Raw genomic sequence first — 17,334 nt, forward strand, 5'->3', positions numbered from 1 at the left:
CAATCCCCAGAACCTGGAATGTATTGCTTTACATGTCAAGGGGGTGCTTTACAGAGGTGAGTAACTCAAGGATCTTAAGGTGGAGGGATTTTCTTGGATCATCTGAATGTCCTCAGGGTTATCACAAAGGTTCTATAAGGACCTTCCTATAAGAGGGAGGCAGAAGGGTCAGAGGGAGAGGGGGTGAGGTGATGTGATGACAAACCAGGGAGAAAGTAAGAGATATGGCAGTGAAAGCAGAGATGAGAGATAAGGAGAGACCTGAAGATGCTTCACTGCTGTGAAAATGCAGGACAAGGCCATGGGCCAAGGAAAGCTGATGGCCTCTAGAAGCTGGAAACGGCAAGGAAAGAAATCTGATCTTTGGCCCCCCCAGATCAAAGTTCCCCAGTGATCTTTACTTCTGTTAGACTGGATTGTTAATCTGATGAAGCACAGTGTTAATAGCTGATCATGACTTAGTCACCTTTCCCAGATAATAATAATAATAATAATAATAATAATAATAATAATAATGGCTAGATATGATGTTGTAGCAACACTGCAAGTGTTACTATCACAAATTAGAAATAATGAGGTGGAGGCTCAAGACAGATAAGCCAACTGCCCAAAGTGACAGAGTATGCTGGAGCAAACCTCTCAACGGAGGTTTGCCTAAATCCATGGTCATCCCACCTTAGAAGGACCATGCTGTCTCCTATAGTTTACTAAAGCCTTGGGTTTACTAAAGCCTTACTAAAGCCTCCTATAGTTTACTAAAGCCTCGGGCGTCTTATTTCAAGCATCACCTCCTTTCAGAAGCTTGTCCTAGTACCCCTAGATGCATTTCTCCATCCCTGTCCATTCAAACTCTGCTGCGCCCAGGCCAGTACTTAGTTCTGCCCTGATCCATCCAGTATGCTATTGACCGCATTAGCTACAGTGAACATCTTCGATCCATTCTTCAAGGCTGATAAAATGACTTCATTTTCTTTATATTCCTTGCATCTAATTCAGTACCCGCGATGCTATAAGTAAGCTACAGATGTTTGATAGAGAAAAATGAGTGAATGAAGAAACCTTTTGCATCTTTGCAAATAAAGTGTCATCAAAAAAAGTGACCTATATTGGGGCACCTGGGTGGCTCAGTCGATTAAGCATCTGACTTCAGCTCAGGTCATGATCTCGTGCTTTGTGGGTTCGAGCCCCATGTTAGGCTCTGTGCTGACAGTTCAGAGCCTGAATCCTGCTTCAGATTCTGTGTCTCCCTCTTTCTCTGCTCCTGCTCTCTCTCTCAAAAATAAATAAACATTTAAAAAAAATTTAAAGAATGACCTATTTACATTCATTTTTGGGTTTTTTTTTATTATTTTTAAGTTTATTTTTGAGAGAGAGAGTACACAAACAGGAGGGGCAGAGAGAGAGGGAGAGAGAATCCCAAGCAGTCTCCACACTGTCAGTGTGGAGCCCCACACAGAGCCTGATCCCATGAACTATGATCATCATGACCTGAGCCAAAAACAAGAGTCAGACACTCAACAAACTGAGCCACCCAGCTGTCCCTACATTCATTTTTAAAAAGCAATTTGGAGAATCAAACATATTTCTATCCTTCTTTCCTCTGCCTTTTCTCTTTCTCTCTCTCTTTTAATCCAAAGTCAACCTGAAGTAAAATGAAACTAAATGGAACACTCCATGGAACAGATGCATTGGTGTGCCTTGCAACCCTGGGTAGCCACCAATCACTTCGGTTTCTCTCCCAGCTACCTTCGCCACAGTCCCTGTTCAACACAAGTTTATGATCAAAATAAGCAAAACTCAGAAAAGGATACATTTCTCACATCTGCTTTTTTTTTAATTGAGGGATAATTTACACATAGTGAAATGCTCAGATCTTCAATGTGTGTCTTCAATCAGTTCTGATGAATGCAAATCGTGGGAAAAACATTTCTATCACCTTGGAAATTTCGTCCTGCTCCTCTCCAGTCACTTGCACATTCTCCTCCAAAGTAATCACTGATCTGATTTCCATCACTCTAGATTAGTTTTGTCTACTATAGACGTTTATTTAAATAGAACCATATAGTGCATATTTTCTTGTGTCTGGCTTCTTTCATTCTGCGTAGTATTTTTGAGATTCGCCTCTATTGTCGCCTTCACCAGTAATTCATTTTCTTTGTTGCTAAGTTGACTTTCATTTTAGGAACACACCACAGTTTGTTTTTGTCATTCTTCTACTGATGGACATCTGGGCTTCCAGGTTTTGGTCTTTTTGAATAAATCTGCTTTGAATGTTCTCATCCCTGGGTTTTTGTGGGCCTGTGTTTTTATTTCTCTGTGATAAATACCTAGGAGTGGAATTACTGGTTTACATTATAACGATGTATCTTCATTTTACCAGATGAATTATATATGCGTAGATTTTAGAATATACATGAAATCAATTATTATAATTGTCCCATGGATGTGAGCATGTTGCATAGCATGTTGCCTGTGTCTTGGGTTCTGTTCCCTTTTAGTAGAGGCTGAGACAGGGATTTTTGTGGAGATTACAACATTGAGATGGTGCCCCTGGGAGGAACTTGTTGGGGAGTGAGGGAAGCAGGGTAGAGCAGGGAAGAAGCCAAGCAAAGAGGTGGTTTCAGCTGAAGCCCAGCTTCACCCCCGTCCCACCGAAAGCTCCGGAGCATCTCACCACAAGGTAGGAGAGCTGGACACTTCACAGTTGTTTGTGGAAGACAGCCCCCATCCAGGGCAGTGGAGTTTCACGTGGAGGGAGGAGCCTCTCAGGCACCTTTTCGGTTTGGTGGCTCTTATAAGGACCAAGGGTAGTTCATTGGAGAAAAAAGCAACTATGAGCCACGAACAGCCAACGCACAGCAACGGAGGAATGGGAGCATCGGCCTGGTCAAGGACATCTGGGCGGGGCTCAGACAGCATCCATTCTACCACATCAGTCCCTAGAATGCATAAATTATTTCCACACCACAGTTTACCTGCATTGGCTCAGGATAGGACAATCCAGACAAAGAAATGTACTCAGACAGTACTCTGAAAGGCTCACTTCTGTGGCCCAGAGCTGATGACTCTAGATAACAGATATCTGCCCAGGCTTCTATCGAGCTGAAAACTTGCATGACTTCCCAATAAGGAAAAAGCCAACAGTAGCTTTCAAACTGGAACTTCTGCCTAGTGACCTTGCCCTTCAGGGATGATGTGGCTGCTTTCTGAGGTCTTTCAGCCCTGATGTAGCTCCTAGTGGTGGCTGTTTACCCCTGTATCCTGGTGGTTCAGTCGCCACTTAATAACACTACAAATATAGTGCTATTAGTGTGATATAGTGCTACAAAAATAGATTTGTAGGCCTAGCAGGCTTGGCAGACATACGAAGAAGGGCATGGCTTGTGAAATTCATGTGCCTAAGAAGTCTCATTTTGCACTAAAAACTGACCCCTCCTCCACAGAGCAAGTGGTATCTTTCTTTGAGGGCTATTGTAATCCTAAATTGACAGCGTAGGTATATAAAATGAATAAGAAAAGCTCACAAAATGGCAAAAAGTTAATACTATCTTTTTCCCAGCCAAACCAGCAATGTGGAGGGGTCGGTAGGTACAGGGGACTTTTAAGGTCCCAGATGATCTTTTGACCCAGTGACTCTGCTTTCTGATGTGTTCATTAGAGCACATATCAACCACTTCCTGAAAGAGAGGAGTGTCCCTATAGCATCATAATGCGGCCATGGCAACACCAGGTCAAGATATCTTTCCATGACCTTTGTGGCTGTTTGTATGAAGAAAGCCCCATTCCGTCCTCACAGCCTGGACTCCACTGTTCTGGGATGTCTTATTCTCTGCAGTATAAAGAGCTGTTGTTCCACTTCTTAGAAATAAGATGGTGGTGGGAATGAGAGCTGTTATGGCAAACTCATCCCAGTTTATTATTTCCGTCAAAGAAAGGGAGGACATCCTCAGGCAGGCTTAGTTGAGGTTATTACAGGAGCTAAGAGGTGAAGCTGAAACACCTTTCATTTTAAACCTGCAGCTGCCGTATACGCTCAAACTACTGTGAGGACGGACTTGCCCAAGGACAACAACCATGAACTTGAGCAAGGTTTATGAATCTTTGCTTATTTCTCTGGGGTCGTTCAATAGCAAGCAGCCACAAGTTAATATTTAGGGCCGTTCAAGAGAAAAGGCTTACAAGTTGCAACTCATCCCCAGTTTTCCCCAAAGAATAAAAACACAAGAAAAATGTAGGGTATTTATACACCAATGAAGAAGTGATCTTTCAATTTGAAATTGTGGTCATTATCAAAGTCCTATGATATTTGTTTTGGCTACTAAAGCTGTCCAATCTATCTGCTAACTGTGGCCCGAAGAAAATCTATGTCAGCAGCTGAACCAAGAGGGAAAACAGGAAGAAGTACCTCAAGTTCATTATTTCTCACGCAATTCTAAGTCGTCAGGAAAGAGAGTAAGGCGGTTTGTGGATACAGGAAATGACATGGTAAGGTGATAAATAAAGCCTCAGTTGGCTGACCCTTTGAAAAACATCTTGAGGCTGACTATGTTTGAAATGACTTAGTAGTGAAATCAGAGACACATGTCCCTGGCCCTGGATATCTGTGCTGTCCCTCAGAGATGAATCACAGCATGTAGCAGAAATATTATTACATTTCTAACTCGATAGTAGCAACATGTTATAGAATTGGGGCACAAATAGATCGTTCAGCATGCCGTCTCCTGTTTTCTACCAGTAGTTAACCTATTAAAGCAAAAGAAATCCATTTTGTTGTAAGTGACATTTTGAAAGATGTACCGACTTTGAAAACTTACATGTATTTAGCCTTCTGGAGCTTACCTCGAAGAACTTTGAACTCTCCAAACAAATCAGGTCAAGGGTAAGAACCACTGAAGATCAATGCATATTAACATCCTTAGGGTCAAAAAATTATGAATCCATTCAAAATCTGGGTAAAACATGGTAGACAAAAGCAGGAAGCCACAGTTTTGATAGTCCTAGCAGATCGCAAGCTGAAGATAAATTTTGAGCAATTGAAAAGGGTACAGATATCAATATAATGATGGTAACAGGGTGTTTGGGTGGCTCAGTCGGTTAGGCATCTGACTTCGGCTCAGGTCGTGATCTCATGGTCCGTGACTTCAAGCCCCACGTTGGGCTCTGTGCTGATAGCTCAGAGCCTGGAGCCTACTTCAGATTCTGTTGCCGTCTCTCTCTCTCTGCCCCTCCCTTGCTCATGCTCCCTCCCTCTCTCTCTCAAAAATAAACACACACAAACACACACACACACACACACACACACACACACACACACATAATGATGGTAACAACTACAATTTTCTCTTTAGAATATGAGGCAAGAAGAGAAACCACCACTCAATTCCAATATACATTGTAACGCTTTTTATTGGGACTGGTTTGGGACTCAACTTTTTACAATGAGTATGGAAATACAAACATGATATGATATAAAACTCTGTGATGAAAGATTAATGATAATAGGACTGTTTTCATTGGGAATAGGGAAGTGAAAAAAAAATACCCTTGTAGTAACCCTAGGGTATTTGAAGCAATATCACAAAGATGCAAAGTGGGTTTTCTCTATTTGTGCAAAGAAGACAAAAGAAAAAGTACAGAAGTTGCGTTGGGCTAGAAATTGTTGCACCTACTTTGTAATGTTAGCATTGGGATAGCCCATCAAGGAAAAGTTTAGGATCCCAGAAATCTTTAAAAATAGCCAGGTATTGGGGCGCCTGGGTGGCTCAGTCGGTTGAGCGTCTGACTTCGGCTCAGGTCGTGATCTCGCGGTCCGTGAGTTCAAGCCCCGCATCGGGCTCTGTGCTGACAGCTCGGAGCCTGGAGCCTGTTTCAGATTCTGTGTCTCCCTCTCTCTCTCTGACCCTCCCCCCGTTCATGCTATGTCTCTGTCTCGAAAATAAATAAACGTTAAAAAAAATAAAGTAAAAAAAAAAAGCTAGGTATAAGACAAACTGGGATCAGAAACCATCTGAACCATCTGCCTTCATTTCTACTAAACACACGATAAACTGAAAAGAATCTTTATGTCTGCCTTCATGGTAGCAGGCCGAGGTGTGTGAATTCGTCTTCACAGGCATATATCTTGGGCCTGCATTCCTTGCCTCACAAAGTTGGATATGAGTAGTTTAAAAAATTATTGAAATAGTTAAGACGTTTTTGCGACTGCAGAGAGATGGTGGTGGGAATGAACTGTGCCAACTAAAATCATCATCATTCCAACAAATCAAATGTAACCAAGGAAAATAACAATACCAACAAATGAAGCCAGTGTGAAGCCACTCAGCACTGTGGTACTGGATTAATCATGTTGCTCTTTGAGAATTTAAAGCTTTTAATCATGTAGTGCTGTAAGTCTTTGGTTAAAATTCATGGGCACTTTATAGGTTTATTTGGCCCCCAGGGCCCCTGTATTGTTCACTAAGTACAATGAAAACCTGTTAAGAATAAAGAAGAAAAATTAATGTCAAACTGAATAAAAGAGCTGAAAAGGTCAAAACTTGTTCCTAGGGCCAAGGAGTATGCCTGCCCATGGAAAAGATCACAGAAATCAAATTTAAAAACAGAGCTTATGCCCATAAATTTGTGGAACTAGCAAAATTGTCTGCAAATCGGCTTTCCGATGGCTCTGCGTTACAAACACATAATATGCACAAGAATATATTATGGATATACATAAACATATGTATAAGCAAGAAAGAAATTCCTACTTTTTCTTATAATCCAAATACCTTGAATTATCTCTTTAATTATCTGTCCTCAAGAAGATAAGAGCAGGCCCCCCTTGGAAGACCCATGTCTAGCCTGGATACATAAACCTACCGACGGGCATTAAAATTCTGTATCGAATGAGCACTCACTTTATAGTTGAAAATAAATATAATTAATACTGATATAATAAAGCAAATATGTTATTCTTTAATTTCAATTTCAATGCATCACAAGTTAGTTTTAAAAGAAGGGTAATGCTCTATTTTTGCAAATCACTTATCACTAAACTCTAGGAGCTAGGATTGCTCAGGGGAGGTAGGGCTGGATATATCAGCACCTTGCGAATTGTTCCTAAAAGTTAAGGTGCACAGATAACTCATTTGGTAGAAAAGTTCATAAAATTTTAAGGAAGAAGAAAAGATAAAGTTCCACGGAAAGTATTTGTGCAAGTTTATCCCAGTCACCAGCAACTCATGGTTCAGGAATGGAGCTAAAGTCCTTGAAACCTGTAATAGGGTTCCAGCCCTACAGTCAGGCCCCAGGGATCCTAAGGGTTGGGGACTTTCTCAGCAGGCTTCGTCCTTCTCCCTGGTTATGAAGGGAGAAGAATCTTCCTGTGGCTCTGTTGCCATCTGGGGTAGGTGTCCGGGCATCTCAGAGTTGCTGATTTCCATGGTCACCTCTTGGGTTCCTAAATCCCCTCGCCAACCAAGCAGTGCCAATCCATTCTTTCCATTCAGGACCCTCAGAGTTTTACCTTTCCCCTATTCTGGGAGAAGAGTCCCAGCCAGGCACCAGTGACTGAGTAGATTTGTAGAGTCCTACTGGTCAAATTAGTTCCGGGTCAAAGGGCCTACGTGGATTCAGTGTCTCCCCAGAGGACAGGAGTCGGGGGAATGAAGGTCACAGGTCAGTGCCCTGCATAGCCCCAGGCAGCCCAACAATGGTGACAGCTCTGCCTCCAACCGGCCCGTGACCTCAAGCAGCCCACATCAGTTCTGCCCTCTGAACGAAGCAGAAGAAACCAGGAAGGGTCTCAAGTGGTAATGTGAGTAGCTCAGAGGGCGAGGGAAGGAAAGCCTCGAAATGACTTGTCTCAGAATCGCCCAAGGTTCCTGCCTGAAAGGGAAGTTTGTATGCCAGCAAGAAAGAGGCTAGCTAGTTCACCTCACAGCCGAGTCTGAGGATTTTTCATTGCGTATACATGTTCACACACACACACACACCTCAGCCTACGTTTATTAAGCCGAAGGCCCTCCAAAGTGTATCAGATGAGAACCTGATGGAGTTCTAAAGAATAGAAAGGAGAATGAATACACATTCTAGATAATCCAAAGGGTCCCTGTTTCATTTGAAAATGTTTTAAGATGTCAGGTTGAAAGGCACCATGCTATTTGAATAAATGAATCAATCCACCAGCATGGTAACTGTGGCAGTTAGAGCTATTATCGCTCAAACAGGCAACTTTAAAAAAAATATATTGTGCAATAGAATCAGGAAAAGTGTCTGGGGTCAGCCTTTTATTATAGTGACTGCCTATATCAGTGGATGTTGTGAAAATCAAACAAGTATTTGTTTTGGAAAAAACAAAACATTCAAAATGCGTTCCTGCCTTTAGCTCCTTCCAAATAAATGAAAGTGTATGTATTTCTGACTTTGGGCTAGTGTTCTCAGGTGTTGGCACACTGCAATGGAGACGTTTTTAAGTGTTAAGAGGCCACAGGAATAGTTGCCAAGCTGGTCACAACTAAATCGGTCTTGAAATGTTTCCTGTAACTCAAAAAGCATTATTGAAGTTTTTGAATATGTCCCCTAAATTTCAAGGAGTCGTTTTATTTTTATCTGCAGGAGCAGTATTACACTTATTGATGGATCTTTTAAACACTCTGTGGTGTGTGTGGGCTTATGCAAATTTGATTTTTCAAAGGCGCCCCTGTGAATGCACATGCCATTAGTCCCAATCCACTGGAACCCCTGGGATCAGTGCACAAGGTGGAATCAGAAGAAGTTCAGATGGAAATAAAATTGAGCCCTTTTAGCTCTCCAGGGGCGTATCCCATACCATTTCCCAGTAGGGATTTTGCTGGGCATCTCGGAATGACAGCTCCTTTTAGCTTTTTATCCTGAAGCCTAACCCCGTGGTTCTCTGCACAACCTCACAGTAGTCCTTTTGACTACATTAACTGCTCAAATCATGTGCCCCAAAGAGGCACAGCTTCGCAATAGCAGCCAAGCAAGTATTTCCATTTTCTCAGCTGTTCAAAGGGATGAAATGGACAATTGTGGCAAAACAGCAGCCTAGAGGGAGAGATGAGCCACCCAGAACTTAGAGTGAACATTTCTCGAGTACTGTGAATCGCTTCCCCTTTTAACATTTGTAGCAGTTTTATTGCAGTGTAGCTGACATACAACGAGCTGTACATATTAAAACATGTCATGTGTAAGTTTTACCATGTGTAGTCATCCCTGGGACCTTCACCGTTGTCAGGAAAGCATGTCACATTCTCCTCGGCTCTCTTTCCAATCCTTCCCTCCCATCACCCCTTGCATTGCTCAGCCCCATCCCCCAATTTGCGACCTTCATCTGTTAAGGAAGCCAAAAAAGTTGTCCCACCAGAATGCCCCACCTTCTGGATTTGACTGGTTACTCCCTCTTGGTGCCGTTTAGCTCATTCCTCTGTCTGCCACGTTTCCTATAAAGTGGAAGGTGCAATTTAGAGGCCTGATGAATTTGTGTTAAGCATTTTGGGCTAAAAACAACATATGTATTAAGTGTCATGTCCTATCCGAGATACTTAATATTGAATTGACCCAACTGTTTCTATCTTACTTTCTCTGAAACTAGCTTTTATTTGTTGTTGTTTTATTATTTGCTGTTTTGTTTTTTATGATTTCTTTTTTCCCCCCTAAAAACTACACATAAAAAAAAACACCTAGAAACTTGAGCAAGAATATTACTTGGGTTATAGTTCATGGAGTTTTAACATTGTCTCTATTACAAACTATTTGTATGTCCACTCTGACTGTGAGGAGAGGTAGCTTAATCGTGGCTTTCAGTGGCAATAGATGTGGGTTTGAATGGTGGCCCTCTCACTGAAAGTAAGTAGTGTGGTCTTGGAAGATGTACTTTTCTCCTCTCAGCTTTAACTTCCTCACCTGCAAAATTAGAGATTAAAATGTCAGCTCAAATTCCCTGAAAGGTTGGTTATATAAATTAAAAGAGATAACATATCAGTTGTTTTGAGAAGAGTAAAATCCTAATCAAGTAAAAGCTTTCATTATGCTGATGCTCCTTTGAGATCAGGAAGAATCCTAAGAATTGAATTGCACCGGTGGCAACACGGAGACACAGAGAGAACTAGTGTAATGACTTTACAGAGCTGGGAACAGAACATCATCTTGTTGGCTCCCATCAGACTACAATGTTAAAAGCTGAATGATGTGATTTTATTTCCAAACTATGCATGATATATTCTTCCTAAAGGGGTCATGCAAATCTTGGTCCTACTTTGAAAGTAGAGTTGCCTTGCTCAGAGCCAGGACCCAAACACATAGAAGAATAACAGGGCTGTCATCTACGCTCACTCCCAAAATGCAGTCGGCACACTACCTAGGTCAGAGCATGCATTTTTGCAACACACCCCATGCTTACCTGCCATTGCTAATGTCACCTCTTTCATGACATATTCATTTATCCTCACAAGATATAATTTCCTTTCCCTCTGAACCCTAGGCAATTTACCTTGAACTTTTCTTAGAGATCTTACACATTTTTCATAGTATAATTGCTGCTTATTTAAGATTGCATTCTCTGGCAGGCAAGGACCGAGTCTCATACATGGTTTAAGCGGAGCACATATTCAGCATACGCTTGCTGAATGCTGAAAGTGGACTTTCAGTCCCAGTCTGAGTTTCCAGTGAGAGTAATCACACCCTTACTGATGGGCCAGCCCAGCTGTAACCACCAGACAAAACAGGTCACTTACCAAACAACAAAATTCTGATCATACCTTAACAAAAGATAAAACAGGTAGTTTACAGCTTAGCTCTTAGGCTTTTAATAACTGTGAATGCCATATTTAAATTTGGGGAATTAAATCAAAACTGTCTTTATAATTAGTCATTATTCTAAGGGCTGGGTAAGCTAAATACTTAACCTCTAATTTTCTCCATTTATTAACAATATAAAATCTTTTAATATAGTCCCAAGAAAAAAAGCAGACCAATTCAGGCCAGCTGCTCATGGTTTTATTTGACAGCTCTAAGGTAATGATGACCATTAGCAATGTATAGTCTGGGGAAAGAAATCTGCCAAGGATCATTCCCTGGGGACATTCGAGTATACATTTACATGAGGTTAATAAGATGCTTTTAGAGGACCAAATCTTTTACATCCTTAAAATTATATAGAAGCCAAGTAAGTACCATTCATATAATGGCAAAATGAATCTTAAGGCTTGTGGACAGGGCCACGGGATGCAACCTTTTCTGCTTGGCCGTAGAATGTGAGGCCGCCACAAGGTTCTGCCTGGCCTTAAGCACAAGGATTATATGGCGACAGTAGGAACCAGCTGCCCCTTTTGGAAGCTTAGAAGCAGTTCTGACATTTTAGGGTTAGTGTTTTTCCAAGTTTCTTTGAGACCATCAATATCAGAATGACTTGGGTAGTTCTGGAAAGTGCATATCCCAATACAAAATACTGAAGCCGTATCTCTGGACTGGGACCTAGGAATCAGAGTTTCTACATAAGTTCCATGAACTTGTGATTGTTACACACAAAAATTTGAGACCTCCCTTAGTGAATCTGAGTCCCATCTTCAACATGCAGTGCTGCTACCCAGCACTTTGCTCTCCATCACCACGTTCTTTCCTTGGAAGCAGCCTAGCGTTTAGTGCTTTAAATGGCCCAAATATGGCCGCCGCGGCTTTGGGAGAATCCTAACTGCTATCTGCTACACAATGAAACAAGTTGCCACGGGTCAATTTGATTGAGTTGTTCTGTTGGCCAGAACAATCAATGAGAGTGGCCTGATTATTTGGGGCCACATGAACAATAGAATCAGATGAAGCCCTGCTAATGCAATTACCAGCAATTGACTTCTGACCATGGGTCCGGGTGAATTCAAAAAGGCAGTCACTTTATAAGATGACCTGGTAAGTTTCTGTCTTCGGTCTGTATGTATCCCTCTGTCTGAGCAGACCCCTGATAGAGGGCTTTAGCAAAATTCTACTTCTTTGGCATACTTTGACTATTCTACACAACTAGTTACCACCCATCCTTGTGGTGTCTGCCTTTGTTACCTATAATGTTATTACATTAAAAGAGATATTCATGGGGCGTCTTGATGGCTCAGTCAGTTAAGTGTCTGACTATGGCTCAGGTCAGTGATCTTGTGGTTCATGAGTTCAAGCTCAGCATCAGGCTCTCTGTTGTCAGCACGTGGCCTACTTGGGATCCTCTGTCTTCCTCTCTCTCTGCTCTTCCCCCACTTATGGTCTCTCTCAAAAATAAATAAACATAAAAGAGAGAGAGAGATTCATGCCCCTAACATCTAACAAAAATGTTTCTAAACTATTGATTTTTACGTTATTTTTAAAGGTCAGTAAATTATATCTGATACTTTGAGAAGTTAAATGAATACTTAAAATTGCTTTACCTGTAACCATATTAAAATATCTCTATTTGGGGGCTATCATCAGACTTATCAGATACTAAGCAGTAGCAATTGCTAAAGAAGTTCAGTGATCTGACTATAAAGAATCATGTACTTTTTTTAAGCTACTCTTTGCTGCTTGGAAGATGATAGTGGTCTTTCTATTTGACAGTATTGCATGTTCTGTGTGGACACTCAATGGTTGCAAAAAGTCTGGAAACTGGGCACAAATGGATCTCTGTGGACATAGGGGACCAAGTGTTGATAGGTTTAAATCCTTCTTGCAGTCAATCAGTTTAAAATTACTTACCCACACACATAATAGTCCCAGAACTGGGGTAGTGCTTCAAAGGGGAGAGAAATCTCAGTTCCTGTTCGTGGAAGAGATTATAGTTCATTGTTGTGATCATGTGTGACTCTCCTGTGTAACTGAGATGTTAGTCATTTCATCTAACCTATACAAAGGTAGTTCATTCTGTTACACCTAAATAAAAACAAGAGAAATCAAACATTACTTTCCAAGATACACATGTAAGTGGAACAGAGTTTCCAAGATTCCAGCAAATAGCAAATAAAACAAACTAAAACCAATGTTCTAGCACATGACCATGGGAATTGTGATTTTGATCCTTGAACAACAAAGTGACTTTTTTGTGAAAAATAGGTTATAGTCCTTGAGTAATAAGACAAAGGACAAAATGGCAACATTTTGTGTAGCTGAATGATTCTGATGCTACACTGGACCGTGTGTGTCTGTGTGTGTGTGTGTGTGTGTGTGTGTGTGTGTGTGTGTTTATAGTAACATGCTCTATCGGGAGTTTTTACCTTTTTAAAAAAAATATTGAGATATCATAAATACAGGAGAGTATATAAAATGTATAAGTAAAGCTTGAAGAATAATTATATGTTGGGGGTGGCTCAGTTGGTTGAGTGTCTGACTTCAGCTCAGGTCATGATCTCACAGCTCGTGAGTTCGAGCCCCATGTTGAGCCCTTGCTGACAGCTCTGAGCCTGGAGCCTGCTTTGGATTCTCTGTCTCCCTCTCTTTCTGCCCCTCCCCAGCTCATGTTCTGTCTCTCTCTCTGAAAAATAAATAAACGTTAAAATAATTTAAAAAAATAAAAAAGAATAATTACATGTTAGTATCCATTTAATTACCATCAGATCCTAGGATGCTAGCATACTAGAAACTACGTGTCATGCCCACTACCCAATCTTGGTAACCATTGACATGATTTTTTGTGATATATATGTATGTATGTGTATATAAATTTTTTTTAATGTACACATACTACAGTTTTTAGGAGTCCCCAAGCCCATGCTTACTCTGACACCAGCTCTAAGTTAGCAGGTCCCCCAAACCAACCTCAGGTTCCATAATTTGCTGAAAGGACAACACCGAACTCACTGAAGCTGCTATTCTCACAGTTATGGTTTATTACAGTCAAAGGACAGAAAAACAGCCAAGGGAAGCAGCACATGGAACAGGGTCCAGGAAGGCTCCAAGTACACAGCACTTAGCGGTCCTTTCCCGGTGGCATTGTGTGGACAGTGCTTACTTCTCCCACAGATGACACATGACAATATATACATAGCATTACCAACCACAGAAGCCCACCCAAGACTTGGTGTTCCGAGTTTTTATTGGGGCTTAGTCACATAAACATGGTTGATCATCTGCTGGGCTAACCTTGGTCTCCAGCCCCTCCAGAAGTTGAGGCGACATGCATGATCCAAGGCTTCCCTATGTACCATAAATCCCATCGGTATTATAGACTATCTGGTGCAACCTGAGGCCCCCGGACAAACAATGATACTCTTATCAGACAGGATATTCCAAGGGCTTCAAAATTATCTCCCAAGAGCCAAGGGCAAAGGCCAGACCTCTCTTTGAGCAAGGTTAACTCTTTACTACACATGGGTGAATATACATGTTATGCATATATATCTTTTCATTAAAAATATATTTTGGTTGTTTCTGTTTTTAAACATCATACAAAGGCTTCATTTAAATCATTATATATATATCATATGTATATATCATATTTGTGTTTTGCTTCTTTTTTATTCATTCCATACTGTGTTAATGTTCTAGGTATTTTTATCAAATATTAAGGAGAGTCTTGAAGTTTTATTATAAGATGAAAAGTAGATTTGATAAGTAACTATAGTATAGCAATAAAGCCAACCTAGAACTTCCTGCACAAACAGTTAAGGACTCCATTTTTTCATAAGTATGCCCTTTATGATCTGTGATGAGTGACTTAGATGACCCCAGAATGAAATGTAGTCATTTTTATTTTAATAAAAGCTATCACTCACCTATCTATATTGATTAACCTTAATTATTAGGGTCTCATCACATTAGCTTCCTTATCCCCAACAAAGATGAAATCAATCACAGCCTAAGCCAGGGGTCAATACATTTTTTCTTAAAGGACTAGGTAGTAAATAGTATAAATTTTGTAGGTCCTATCCCTTCTGTTCCTACTCACCTCTACAGTTGTAGAATGAGAGCAGCCATAGACAACATGTAAACAAGTATGTGTGGTTGTTTTCCAATAAACCTTTATTAATGGAAACTGAAATTTGAATTTTGTAGAATTTTCATATGCTGTGAGATATGATTTTTCTTGTGATTTTTCAGGCATATAATAAGGTAAAAAACCATTTGGGGGTGCCCAGGTGGCTCATTTGGTTAAACATAGACTTCAGCTCAGGTTATGGTCTCATGGTTTGTGAGTTCGAGCCCCACATTGGGCTCCTCACTGACAGTGCAGAGCCTGCTTGGGACTCTCTCTCTCCCTCTCTCTTTGCCTCTCCCCCACTTGTGCTTTCTGTCTCTCTCTCTCTCAAAGTAAATAAATAAACTTTTTTTTTTTTAAGGGAGAAACCATTTGTAGTTCATGAGTCCTATGAAAACAGGTAGCAGGCTGGATTTGGCCCACAGGCTATACTTTGACAACTTCTGACCCAGGCCAATGGATTCCGAGTTTCTAGAATTGGGTTCAGGTTTTCTATTTATAATAGAATACTCCTCACCTCTCACTAATTCATCAATCTTATACCTCTGACAATCACAAAAATGAATTGTAACTCATATAAAACACTTCAGAACCCAATTTTTATTGTCTGACCAAAAAAATAATGTTACATATAGTAAATGGATTTTAGTAAGCATTGGACCAGAATAACTAGCTGACGTTCTATATTTTACACCATAAGTAAAACAGACCAAGAGATTCCCATAATAATCTCTGACATTAAGTCCCTGGATAGAATTTTGATGGCAGAAGAAAGGCATTAATTTTCCTCCTGCCCCCAATTCAATTGATATGGATCAAATAAAAGGTAAACATCAGACATCAAAATCCCCAAGGTAATATAGACAAACTCTAATAAAAATCTCATCAACACAGATGTGGCAGAAATCAGAAATCAATTAATGCAGTGCTATCGTTTTACTCTGAGAATTGAAGAGGTCCCTGACAAGTAAATTTCACTTCTGCCTTCACTTTAGGTCCATGAGCACAATGAGCAATCTGCAATAGCAAATCACACAAAAGTCATCTCATTTGCTTGTTATACATTGCTTTCACTGCAACTTTTTTTAATAAAAAAGTGAGCAATTTTTTTAAGGATATGTTAGCATAGAATATCTTTCTCAAATTCAGAGACTGAACTTAATTACTTTTTTTTTTCATCTTCAGGTCTACAGAACTAAAGAAAGGAGTTATCCAGCTAAGGCAGGTAAGAGCTTCCTTCTTCTGCAGGCTTAAGATGGACTGCTTGAAGACACCTGTTAAAGGTAGTGGTGGTGGCTTAATCACATGGATTCGCTTATCTGATTTCTGCTTCCTAATATAAGAGTAGTGCTGTTGTTTCTCTTTGGATTTTTCTCTTCTGGATGTTGTTTACTATTGAGTCTGATCCTTTGTCTCTTTGGATCCCATTTATATAAAAGCCTACCTGTTGTTGGATATTGAAATTCCTGTATGACTAGTTGATTTCATATTCTACTCTTGGTTATTTTGTTGCAAGGTGTTTTGTTTTCTTAAAGCATTAGCTTCTCTTAAAATATTTTGAATAAGGTTATTGGAAGAATGTTCAGAAAATCAGGCACATGGGTATAGTTTTTAGGTTGTAAACAGTCGACTATACACCAACCCTGTCACTCCTCAATTGACAAAATGGCACACCATACCCAATGACTGTCAATATCACAGTCACCTGTTCATGCCACTCAGCAAGGCTCTGTGGAAAGAGGTCACATTTATTTTTTTTTGTTTCTGTGATTTCAAGTATCAAAATACTAATGTCCATATTTGAAAGAATAATTAAGTCCCCTTAAATAACTTAACACAGGTGCTTTCCTGACTGTGGTATTTCTGTATCTAGACCTGTGAAGATTTATACAGTGCCCATGTCTCAAGACAACCCAGAAGAACACAGAAACTAATCAGCCACTTTCAAGTAATGCTTACAGTAAAGCTATTCAGAATCCTTTTCCTTTTTCTTTTAGGTTTTTAAATATCATTTCCATTGAGTATTGAGGACCACAAACTCAGGAACATTGTTACTGATAAATGATTTCTATTAATAGCCATTTTATTCATTAGAGCTTTTTAATTTGTTTTGGTTTTGTTGATTTTATGCTTGTGTTTTTTTTTTTTTCAACACATTCCATTTTTCTGTTTCTTTTCAATGTTTTAATCCAATTACCAGCCCGGTAAACAAGCATTTGCCACATCTACAGTAGAGGCACTGAACTGTGAATGGAAGTGATTTCTGATTACAGACAGGCTAATTTTCAAGGGACAAGAGGAACAAAATGCAGTGAACTGAATAAAAGAATAATGGAAAATACCTTGTTAGGTGACATATGGCACAGATTTAGAGCCACAGATTGGAAAGGAAAAAGTTACTTAATCCT

The 17,334-nt window shown here is 40.2% G+C and overlaps 1 protein-coding gene across 1 annotated transcript in view; it reads left to right on the plus strand.

Moving 5' to 3' along the window:
- Nucleotides 1–17,334, plus strand: part of CELF2 (CUGBP Elav-like family member 2) — an 821,985-nt gene that overhangs the window by 179,914 nt on the left and 624,737 nt on the right. The window contains exon 2 of the mRNA XM_053225256.1: nt 16,112–16,151. The gene's annotated coding sequence lies outside the window, so the exon portion shown is untranslated. The remainder of the gene's footprint in view (nt 1–16,111; nt 16,152–17,334) is intronic.

This window comes from Acinonyx jubatus, chromosome B4 (assembly GCF_027475565.1).
Source record: "Acinonyx jubatus isolate Ajub_Pintada_27869175 chromosome B4, VMU_Ajub_asm_v1.0, whole genome shotgun sequence".
Taxonomy (NCBI): domain Eukaryota; kingdom Metazoa; phylum Chordata; class Mammalia; order Carnivora; family Felidae; genus Acinonyx; species Acinonyx jubatus.